This window comes from Oncorhynchus keta, unplaced genomic scaffold (genome assembly GCF_023373465.1).
Source record: "Oncorhynchus keta strain PuntledgeMale-10-30-2019 unplaced genomic scaffold, Oket_V2 Un_scaffold_25306_pilon_pilon, whole genome shotgun sequence".
NCBI lineage: Eukaryota > Metazoa > Chordata > Actinopteri > Salmoniformes > Salmonidae > Oncorhynchus > Oncorhynchus keta.
This window is the reverse complement of record NW_026290885.1, coordinates 22,501-34,649: the sequence shown is the minus strand read 5'-3', so window position 1 is coordinate 34,649 and position 12,149 is coordinate 22,501. Positions and strand designations below refer to the sequence as shown.

The window sequence follows — 12,149 nt, the reverse complement described above, 5'->3', positions numbered from 1 at the left end:
CTTCCTCAGTGTGTATATTATATTATATTGATCAGTATGTGGTCTTCCTCAGTGTGTAATTTATATTATATTGATCAGTATGTGGTCTTCCTCAGTGTGTAATTTATATTATATTGATCAGTATGTGGTCTTCCTCAGTGTGTATATTATATTATATTATATTGATCAGTATGTTGTCTTCCTCAGTGTGTATAATATATTATATTGATCAGTATGTTGTCTTCCTCAGTGTGTATATTATATTATATTATATTGATCAGTATGTTCTCTTCCTCAGTGTGTATATTATATTATATTATATTGATCAGTATGTTGTCTTCCTCAGTGTGTATATTATATTATATTATATTGATCAGTATGTTGTCTTCCTCAGTGTGTATATTATATTATATTATATTGATCAGTATGTTGTCTTCCTCAGTGTGTATATTATATTATATTATATTGATCAGTATGTTGTCTTCCTCAGTGTGTATATTATATTATATTATATTGATCAGTATGTTGTCTTCCTCAGTGTGTATATTATATTATATTATATTATATTGATCAGTATGTTGTCTTCCTCAGTGTGTATATTATATTATATTGATCAGTATGTTGTCTTCCTCAGTGTGTATATTATATTATATTATATTGATCAGTATGTTGTCTTCCTCAGTGTGTATATTATATTATATTGATCAGTATGTTGTCTTCCTCAGTGTGTATATTATATTATATTATATTGATCAGTATGTTGTCTTCCTCAGTGTGTATATTATATTATATTATATTGATCAGTATGTTGTCTTCCTCAGTGTGTATATTATATTATATTGATCAGTATGTTGTCTTCCTCAGTGTGTATATTATATTGATCAGCATGTTGTCTTCCTCAGTGTGTATATTATATTATATTGATCAGCATGTTGTCTTCCTCAGTGTGTATATTATATTATATTGATCAGCATGTTGTCTTCCTCAGTGTGTATATTATATTATATTGATCAGCATGTTGTCTTCCTCAGTGTGTATATTATATTATATTGATCAGTATGTTGTCTTCCTCAGTGTGTATATTATATTGATCAGCATGTTGTCTTCCTCAGTGTGTATATTATATTATATTGATCAGCATGTTGTCTTCCTCAGTGTGTATATTATATTATATTGATCAGCATGTTGTCTTCCTCAGTGTGTATATTATATTATATTGATCAGCATGTTGTCTTCCTCAGTGTGTATATTATATTATATTGATCAGCATGTTGTCTTCCTCAGTGTGTATATTATATTATATTGATCAGCATGTTGTCTTCCTCAGTGTGTATATTATATTATATTGATCAGCATGTTGTCTTCCTCAGTGTGTACATTATATTATATTGATCAGTATGTGGTCTTCCTCAGTGTGTATATTATATTATATTGATCAGTATGTGGTCTTCCTCAGTGTGTATATTATATTATATTGATCAGTATGTGGTCTTCCTCAGTGTGTATATTATATTATATTGATCAGTATGTGGTCTTCCTCAGTGTGTATATTATATTATATTGATCAGTATGTGGTCTTCCTCAGTGTGTATATTATATTATATTGATCAGTATGTGGTCTTCCTCAGTGTGTATATTATATTATATTGATCAGTATGTGGTCTTCCTCAGTGTGTATATTATATTATATTGATCAGTATGTTGTCTTCCTCAGTGTGTATATTATATTATATTGATCAGTATGTGGTCTTCCTCAGTGTGTATATTATATTATATTGATCAGTATGTGGTCTTCCTCAGTGTGTATATTATATTATATTGATCAGTATGTGGTCTTCCTCAGTGTGTAATTTATATTATATTGATCAGTATGTGGTCTTCCTCAGTGTGTATATTATATTATATTATATTGATCAGTATGTTGTCTTCCTCAGTGTGTATAATATATTATATTGATCAGTATGTTGTCTTCCTCAGTGTGTATATTATATTATATTGATCAGTATGTGGTCTTCCTCAGTGTGTATATTATATTATATTATATTGATCAGTATGTGGTCTTCCTCAGTGTGTATATTATATTATATTGATCAGTATGTGGTCTTCCTCAGTGTGTATATTATATTATATTGATCAGTATGTGGTCTTCCTCAGTGTGTATATTATATTATATTGATCAGTATGTGGTCTTCCTCAGTGTGTAAATAATAATCATTTGATTTGATGTATTAAAAGCCTGTTTTTAGACACAACGATCATTAGAATCACAGTCTGAAAATAGACTGTAACTAGAATGTTTTCAACTGAAGGGTTTCTCTCCTACATCCAGGAGTTTAGCACAATCATTTTTTATCACAATTGCACAATAGGATAATAAAGTATTGATTGATTGATTGATTGATTGATTGATTGATTGATTGATACCTTCTTCTGGTTGTTACATCTTTCAGAGGCAGGGTAGCAGGCCCCACTGCCCCCCTCACAGGGGTACTCCCCCTCCTGGCAAACTGGACACTCCTCCTCGTCGCGCCCCGTAGGGCAGTGCCAGTACCCGTCACAGCGCTGGCGTTCAGAGTAACAGCCCTGGTCCAATCCGCACGGGTGTTCCCCAGGGAAACAGTAACCTTTCACCTACAGGATAGAACAGGAAACGTCCTCATGAAGTAATCTCTGGGTACTAGTCTTCTGTCTGGTCAGGATAAACTCTGGGTACTAGTCTTCTGTCTGGTCAGGATAAACTCTGGGTACTAGTCTTAGTCTTCTGTCTGGTCAGGATAAACTCTGGGTACTAGTCTTCTGTCTGGTCAGGATAAACTCTGGGTACTAGTCTTCTGTCTGGTCAGGATAAACTCTGGGTACTAGTCTTCTGTCTGGTCAGGATAAACTCTGGGTACTAGTCTTCTGTCTGGTCAGGATAAACTCTGGGTACTAGTCTTCTGTCTGGTCAGGATAAACTCTGGACCAATGACAGCTCTAAACACAAAACAGAACACTTCATCATCAAGAAAACCATTTACAATCCCACTGTCCCAAATCTAATCTACCTGGTATGTAGTGTTGAATCCATGACCAGGGCTGAGTGGTGTTAGGGTCAGGGTAAAGGTCAGGTTAGGGTCAGGGTAAAGGTCAGGTTAGGGTCAGGGTTAGGGTCAGGGTAAGGTCAGGGTTAGGGTCAGGGTAAAGGTCAGGGTTAGGGTCAGGGTAAAGGTCAGGTTAGGGTCAGGGTTAAGGTCAGGTTAGGGTCAGGGTTAAGGTCAGGGTTAAGGTCAGGGTTAGGGTCAGGGTTAGGGTCAGGGTTAGACTACCTGGTATGTAGCGTTGAACCCATGCCCAGGGCTGAGTGGTGTTAGGGTCAGGGTTAGGGTCAGGGTTAAGGTCAGGGTTAGCGGGCTCAGGGTTAGCCTACCTGGTGTTAACCCATGTCTGAGGGTTAGGGTCAGGGTTAAGGTCAGGGTTAGCGTCAGGGTTAGCCTACCTGGTATGTAGCATTGAACCCATGCCCAGGGCTGAGTGGTGTTAGGGTCAGGGTTAGGGTCAGTGATAGGGTCAGGTTAAGGTCAGGGTTAGGGTCAGGGTTAGGGTTAGGGTTAGGGTCAGGGTTAGGGTCAGGGTTAGCCTACCTGGTATGTAGCGTTGAACCCATGCCCAGGGCTGAGTGGTGTTAGGGGGTTAAGGTCAGGGTTAGGTCAGGTTAGGGTCAGGGTTAAGGTCAGGGTTAGTGATAGGGTCAGGGTTAAGGTCAGGGTTAGTGATAGGGTCAGGGGTTAGGGTCAGGGTTAGGGTCAGGGTTAGCCTACCTGGTATGTAGCGTTGAACCCATGCCCAGGGCTGAGTGGTGTTAGGGTCAGGGTTAGGGTCAGGATAGGGTCAGGGTTAAGGTCAGGGTTAGGGTCAGGGTTAGGGTCAGGGTTAGGGTCAGGGTTAGGGTCAGGGTTAGCCTACCTGGTATGTAGCGTTGAACCCATGCCCAGGGCTGAGTGGTTGGGCCAGGTACTGCAGACTCATCTGTCCTCTACTGGATTCTAACAGGGCTGAGGGGTGTGGGTCAGGGTTAGGGTCAGGGTTAGCCTACCTGGTATGTAGCGTTGAACCCATGCCCAGGGCTGAGTGGTTGGGCCAGGTACTGCAGACTCATCTGTCCTCTACTGGATTCTAACAGGGCTGAGTGGTGTTAGGGTCAGGGTTAGGGTCAGGGTTAGCCTACCTGGTATGTAGCGTTGAACCCATGCCCAGGGCTGAGTGGTTGGGCCAGGTACTGCAGACTCATCTGTCCTCTACTGGATTCTAACAGGGCTGTGTGGGGTTAGGGTCAGGGTTAGGGTCAGGGTTAGCCTACCTGGTATGTAGCGTTGAACCCATGCCCAGGGCTGAGTGGTTGGGCCAGGTACTGCAGACTCATCTGTCCTCTACTGGATTCTAACAGGGCTGTGTGGTGTTAGGGTCAGGGTTAGGGTCAGGGTTAGCCTACCTGGTATGTAGCGTTGAACCCATGCCCAGGGCTGAGTGGTTGGGCCAGGTACTGCAGACTCATCTGTCCTCTACTGGATTCTAACAGGGCTGAGTGGTGTTAGGGTCAGGGTTAGGGTCAGGGTTAGCCTACCTGGTATGTAGCGTTGAACCCATGCCCAGGGCTGAGTGGTTGGGCCAGGTACTGCAGACTCATCTGTCCTCTACTGGATTCTAACAGGGCTGTGTGGTGTTAGGGTCAGGGTTAGGGTCAGGGTTAGCCTACCTGGTATGTAGCGTTGAACCCATGCCCAGGGCTGAGTGGTTGGGCCAGGTACTGCAGACTCATCTGTCCTCTACTGGATTCTAACAGGGCTGTGTGGTGTTAGGGTCAGGGTTAGGGTCAGGGTTAGCCTACCTGGTATGTAGCGTTGAACCCATGCCCAGGGCTGAGTGGTGTTAGGGTTAGGGTTAGGGTCAGGGTTAAGGTCAGGGTTAGGGTCAGGGTTAGCCTACCTGGTATGTAGCGTTGAACCCATGCCCAGGGCTGAGTGGTTGGGCCAGGTACTGCAGACTCATCTGTCCTCTACTGGATTCTAACAGGGCTGGTCTCCTGTTGTTATGATGCGACAGGGCCTGCAGGAGGCGCTCTGCTCTCTGGACCAGCCCATCATAGACATGGAGGGAGTCCCCTGGCCCTAACCCCAGGTCCAGCTGCAACACGATGGGTTTAGGGTCCTAGGAGGAGGAATGAGTTAGATCCATCAAGTAGTCGACCGAGGGCAACCGTATTGATAAAAAAATGTGAAAATCAAAAATAACTAATTTCAGTGATTTTCCATTGTGACAGACAGTTTAACTAAACAAGCTGCTGTTTTAATGGAGCTTATAGATCAGTCAGCATGTGTTTATCTGTAACTCTGCTATAGATCAGTCAGCATGTGTAACTCTGCTATAGATCAGTCAGCATGTGTTCATCTCTAACTCTGCTATAGATCAGTCAGCATGTGTTCATCTCTAACTCTGCTATAGATCAGTCAGCATGTGTAACTCTGCTATAGATCAGTCAGCATGTCTAACTCTGCTATAGATCAGTCAGCATGTGTTCAGCTGTGTAACTCTGCTATAGATCAGTCAGCATGTGTTCAGCTGTGTAACTCTGCTATAGATCAGTCAGCATGTGTTCAGCTGTGTAACTCTGCTATAGATCAGTCAGCATGTGTTCAGCTGTGTAACTCTGCTATAGATCAGTCAGCATGTGTTCAGCTGTGTAACTCTGCTATAGATCAGTCAGCATGTGTTCAGCTGTGTAACTCTGCTATAGATCAGTCAGCATGTGTTCAGCTGTCTAACTCTGCTATAGATCAGTCAGCATGTGTTCAGCTGTGTAACTCTGCTATAGATCAGTGTTCAGCTGTGTCTGCTATAGATCAGTCAGCTGTGTAACTCTGCTATAGATCAGTCAGCATGTGTTCAGCTGTGTAACTCTGCTATAGATCAGTCAGCATGTGTTCAGCTGTGTAACTCTTCTATAGATCAGTCAGCATGTGTTCATCTCTAACTCTGCTATAGATCAGTCAGCATGTGTTGAGCTCTAACTCTGCTATAGATCAGTCAGCATGTGTTCAGCTGTGTAACTCTGCTATAGATCAGTCAGCATGTGTTCAGCTGTGTAACTCTGCTATAGATCAGTCAGCATGTGTTCAGCTGTGTAACTCTGCTATAGATCAGTCAGCATGTGTTCAGCTCTAACTCTGCTATAGATCAGTCAGCATGTGTTCAGCTGTGTAACTCTGCTATAGATCAGTCAGCATGTGTTCAGCTGTGTAACTCTGCTATAGATCAGTCAGCATGTGTTCAGCTGTGTAACTCTGCTATAGATCAGTCAGCATGTGTTCAGCTGATCAGTCAGCATGTGTTCATCTCTAACTCTGCTATAGATCAGTCAGCATGTGTTCAGCTGTGTAACTCTGCTATAGATCAGTCAGCATGTGTTCAGCTGTGTAACTCTGCTATAGATCAGTCAGCATGTGTTCAGCTGTGTAACTCTGCTATAGATCAGTCAGCATGTGTTCATCTTTAACTCTGCTATAGATCAGTCAGCATGTGTTCAGCTGTGTAACTCTGCTATAGATCAGTCAGCATGTGTTCATCTTTAACTCTGCTATAGATCAGTCAGCATGTGTTCAGCTGTGTAACTCTGCTATAGATCAGTCAGCATGTGTTCAGCTGTGTAACTCTGCTATAGATCAGTCAGCATGTGTTCAGCTGTAACTCTGCTATAGATCAGTCAGCATGTGTTCAGCTGTGTAACTCTGCTATAGATCAGTCAGTCAGCATGTGTTCAGCTGTGTTCACTCTGCTATAGATCAGTCAGCATGTGTTCAGCTGTGTAACTCTGCTATAGATCAGTCAGCATGTGTTCATCTGTAACTCTGCTATAGATCAGTCAGCATGTGTTCATCTCTAACTCTGCTATAGATCAGTCAGCATGTGTTCAGCTGTGTAACTCTGCTATAGATCAGTCAGCATGTGTTCAGCTGTGTAACTCTGATCAGTCAGCAGATCAACTCTGCTATAGATCAGCATGTGTTCATCTCTAACTCTGCTATAGATCAGTCAGCATGTGTTAATCTCTAACTCTGCTATAGATCAGTCAGCATGTGTTCAGCTGTGTAACTCTGCTATAGATCAGTCAGCATGTGTTCATCTCTAACTCTGCTATAGATCAGTCAGCATGTGTTCATCTCTAACTCTGCTATAGATCAGTCAGCATGTGTTCAGCTGTGTAACTCTGCTATAGATCAGTCAGCATCTCTATGTGTTCAGCTCAGCATGTAACTCTGCTATAGATCAGTCAGCATGTGTTCATCTCTAACTCTGCTATAGATCAGTCAGCATGTGTTCAGCTCTTTAACTCTGCTATAGATCAGTCAGCATGTGTTCATCTCTAACTCTGCTATAGATCAGTCAGCATGTGTTCAGCTGTGTAACTCTGCTATAGATCAGTCAGCATGTGTTCAGCTCTAACTCTGCTATAGATCAGTCAGCATGTGTTCAGCTGTGTAACTCTGCTATAGATCAGTCAGCATGTGTTCAGCTGTGTAACTCTGCTATAGATCAGTCAGCATGTGTTCAGCTGTAACTCTGCTATAGATCAGTCAGCATGTGTTCAGCTGTAACTCTGCTATAGATCAGTCAGCATGTGTTCAGCTGTGTAACTCTGCTATAGATCAGTCAGCATGTGTTCACTGTGTAACTCTGCTATAGATCAGTCAGCATGTGTTCAGCTGTGTAACTCTGCTATAGATCAGTCAGCATGTGTTCATCTCTAACTCTGCTATAGATCAGTCAGCATGTGTTCAGCTGTGTAACTCTGCTATAGATCAGTCAGCATGTGTTCAGCTGTGTAACTCTGCTATAGATCAGTCAGCATGTGTTCAGCTGTGTAACTCTGCTATAGATCAGTCAGCATGTGTTCAGCTGTGTAACTCTGCTATAGATCAGTCAGCATGTGTTCAGCTGTGTAACTCTGCTATAGATCAGTCAGCATGTGTTCAGCTGTGTTCAGCTGTGTAACTCTGCTATAGATCAGTCAGCATGTGTTCAGCTGTGTAACTCTGCTATAGATCAGTCAGCATGTGTTCAGCTGTGTAACTCTGCTATAGATCAGTCAGCATGTGTTCAGCTGTGTAACTCTGCTATAGATCAGTCAGCATGTGTTCATCTCTAACTCTGCTATAGATCAGTCAGCATGTGTTCAGCTGTGTAACTCTGCTATAGATCAGTCAGCATGTGTTCAGCTGTGTAACTCTGCTCATAGATCAATCTCAGCTATAGTGTTCAGCTGTGTTCAGCTGTGTAACTCTGCTATAGATCAGTCAGCATGTGTTCATCTCTAACTCTGCTATAGATCAGTCAGCATGTGTTAATCTCTAACTCTGCTATAGATCAGTCAGCATGTGTTCAGCTGTGTAACTCTGCTATAGATCAGTCAGCATGTGTTCATCTCTAACTCTGCTATAGATCAGTCAGCATGTGTTCAGCTGTAACTCTGCTATAGATCAGTCAGCATGTGTTCAGGTCTTTAACTCTGCTATAGATTCAGCATGTGTTCACTCTGCTATAGATCAGTCAGCATGTGTTCATCTCTAACTCTGCTATAGATCAGTCAGCATGTGTTCAGCTCTAACTCTGCTATAGATCAGTCAGCATGTGTTGAGCTGTGTAACTCTGCTATAGATCAGTCAGCATGTGTTCAGCTCTTTAACTCTGCTATAGATCAGTCAGCATGTGCATCTCTAACTCTGCTATAGATCAGTCAGCATGTGTTCAGCTGTGTAACTCTGCTATAGATCAGTCAGCATGTGTTCAGCTGTTAACTCTGCTATAGATCAGTCAGCATGTGTTCATCTCTAACTCTGCTATAGATCAGTCAGCATGTGTTCATCTGTAACTCTGCTATAGATCAGTCAGCATGTGTTCAGCTGTGTAACTCTGCTATAGATCAGTCAGCATGTGTTCAGCTGTGTAACTCTGCTATAGATCAGTCAGCATGTGTTCAGCTGTGTAACTCTGCTATAGATCAGTCAGCATGTGTTCAGCTGTGTAACTCTGCTATAGATCAGACAGCATGTGTTCAGCTGTGAACTCATAGATCAGTCATGTGTTCATCTCTAACTCTGCTATAGATCAGTCAGCATGTGTTCAGGTCTTTAACTCTGCTATAGATCAGTCAGCATGTGTTCAGCTGTGTAACTCTGCTATAGATCAGTCAGCATGTGTTAATCTCTAACTCTGCTATAGATCAGTCAGCATGTGTTCAGCTCTAACTCTGCTATATATCAGTCAGCATGTGTTGAGCTGTGTAACTCTGCTATAGATCAGTCAGCATGTGTTCAGCTCTTTAACTCTGCTATAGATCAGTCAGCATGTGTTCATCTCTAACTCTGCTATAGATCAGTCAGCATGTGTTCAGCTGTGTAACTCTGCTATAGATCAGTCAGCACGTGTTCATATTTAACTCTGCTATAGATCAGTCAGCATGTGTTCATCTCTAACTCTGCTATAGATCAGTCAGCATGTGTTCATCTCTAACTCTGCTATAGATCAGTCAGCATGTGTTCAGCTGTGTAACTCTGCTATAGATCAGTCAGCATGTGTTCAGCTGTGTAACTCTGCTATAGATCAGTCAGCATGTGTTCAGCTGTGTAACTCTGCTATAGATCAGTCAGCATGTGTTCAGCTGTGTAACTCTGCTATAGATCAGACAGCATGTGTTCAGCTGTGTAACTCTGCTATAGATCAGTCAGCATGTGTTCATCTCTAACTCTGCTATAGATCAGTCAGCATGTGTTCAGCTGTGTAACTCTGCTATAGATCAGTCAGCATGTGTTCAGCTGTGTAACTCTGCTATAGATCAGACAGCATGTGTTCAGCTGTGTAACTCTGCTATAGATCAGTCAGCATGTGTTCATCTCTAACTCTGCTATAGATCAGTCAGCATGTGTTCATCTCTAACTCTGCTATAGATCAGTCAGCATGTGTTCAGCTCTAACTCTGCTATAGATCAGACAGCATGTGTTCAGCTGTGTAACTCTGCTATAGATCAGTCAGCATGTGTTCATCTCTCACTCTGCTATAGATCAGTCAGCACGCGTCTTAATATATTTAATAAACTGTGGTTTATTAATGAATTTATTTGGAAAAATACAAACTACGATGAACGGATTCATCTGTGGCGCAGGGCACTGTATCTCAGGGCTAGAGGCGTCACTACAGACACTCTGGTTCGAATCCAGGCTGTATCACAACCGGCCGTGATCGGGAGTCCCGTAGAGCAGCAGACAGTTGGCCCAGCATCGTCCGGGTTTGGTCGGTGTAGGCCGTCATTGTAAATAAGAATTTGTTCTTAACTGACTTACCTAGTTAAAGGTTAAATAATCTTCCCTTAGCAACCATCAGATAATGGATTGTGTTAGGTGTTGAACTCCTCCCTTACCTGAGTGTCCAGTAGCCAGGAGCACCTCAGCTCCCCCACAGCGCTGCGGTTGGGACGGAAGAAGTCCGGGAGGCGAATGTTCCGTAGAAGTTCCCAGGCGTTTCCCGCAGGCCGTGTCGGGGCACCCTGCCTCGTCCGAGCCATCGGGGCAGTCCCGGCTCCGTTGCAGCGCAGCGAAGGGGGCAGGCAGCGAGTGGACTGGAGGAGGAGAACACCACTTTATTGTTCCTTATTATTGTCTCTGGGAACGGAAATGTGTTATTTTATACTCACAACCCCCCACCCCGAGACGTAGGAAGCAATGGGTCGGCCCAAATCTCCCCCCCCCCGAGACGTAGGAAGCAATGGGTCGGCCCAATCCCCCGAGACCTAGGAAGCAATGGGTCAACCCAATCCCCCCCGAGACCTAGGAGGCAATGGGTCGACCCAATCCCCCGAGACCTAGGAAGCAATGGGTCGGCCCAATTCCCCCCCGACACGTAGGAAGCAATGGGTCGGCCCAATTCCCCCCGAGACGTAGGAAGCAATGGGTCGACCCAATCCTCCCCGAGACGTAGGAAGCAATGGGTCGGCCCAATCCCCCCCGAGACGTAGGAAGCAATGGGTCGGCCCAATTCCCCCCGAGACGTAGGAAGCAATGGGTCGACCCAATCCCCCCCGAGACGTAGGAAGCAATGGGTCAACCCAATCCCCCCCCGAGACGTAGGAAGCAATGGGTCGGCCCAATTCCCCGAGACGTAGGAAGCAACCCAATCCCCCCGAGACATAGGAAGCAATCCCCACGAGACATAGGAAGCAATGGGTCAACCCAATCCCCCCGAGACATAGGAAGCAATGGGTCAACCCAATCCCCCCCGAGACATAGGAAGCAATGGGTCAACCCAATCCCCCGAGACATAGGAAGCAATGGGTAAACCCAATCCTCCCCGAGACGTAAGAAGCAATGGGTAAACCCAATCCTCCCGAACCCAACCCAATCCTCCCCGAGACGTAAGAAGCAATGGGTCAACCCAATCCCCCCGAGACGTAAGAAGCAATGGGTCAACCCAATCCTCCCCGAGACGTAAGAAGCAATGGGTCAACCCAATCCCCCGAGACGTAAGAAGCAATGGGTAAACCCAACCCCCGAATCCCCAATCCCCCCGAGACGTAAGAAGCAATGGGTCAACCCAATCCCCCCCGAGACGTAGGAAGCAATGGGTCAACCCAATCCCCCCCGAGACGTAGGAAGCAATGGGTCAACCCAATCCCCGAGACGTAGGGAAGCAATGGGTCAACCCAATCCCCCGAGACGTAGGAAGCAATGGGTCAACCCAATCCCCCGAGACGTAAGAAGCAATGGGTCAAATCCCCGAGACGTAAGAAGCAATGGGTCAACCCAATCCCCTGAGACGTAGGAAGCAATGGGTCAACCCAATCCCCCCGAGACGTAGGAAGCAATGGGTCAACCCAATCCCCCTGAGACGTAAGAAGCAATGGGTAAACCCAATCCCCCGAGACGTAGGAAGCAATGGGTCAACCCAATCCCCCGAGACGTAGGAAGCAATGGGTAAACCCAATCCCCGAGGGCGGAAGCAATGGGTCAGAGGACATAGGGAAGCAATGGGTCAACCCAATCCCCCGAGACATAGGAAGCAATGGGTCAACCCAATCCCCCGAGACATAGGAAGCAATGGGTCAACCCAATCCCCCGAGACATAGGAAGCAATGGGTCAACCCAATC

At 44.5% G+C, this 12,149-nt stretch overlaps 1 pseudogene; it reads right to left on the bottom strand.

Annotated features, from left to right (window-relative positions):
• LOC127928257 (low-density lipoprotein receptor-related protein 3-like) overlaps positions 1-12,149 on the bottom strand; it is a 55,487-nt pseudogene that overhangs the window by 25,625 nt on the left and 17,713 nt on the right.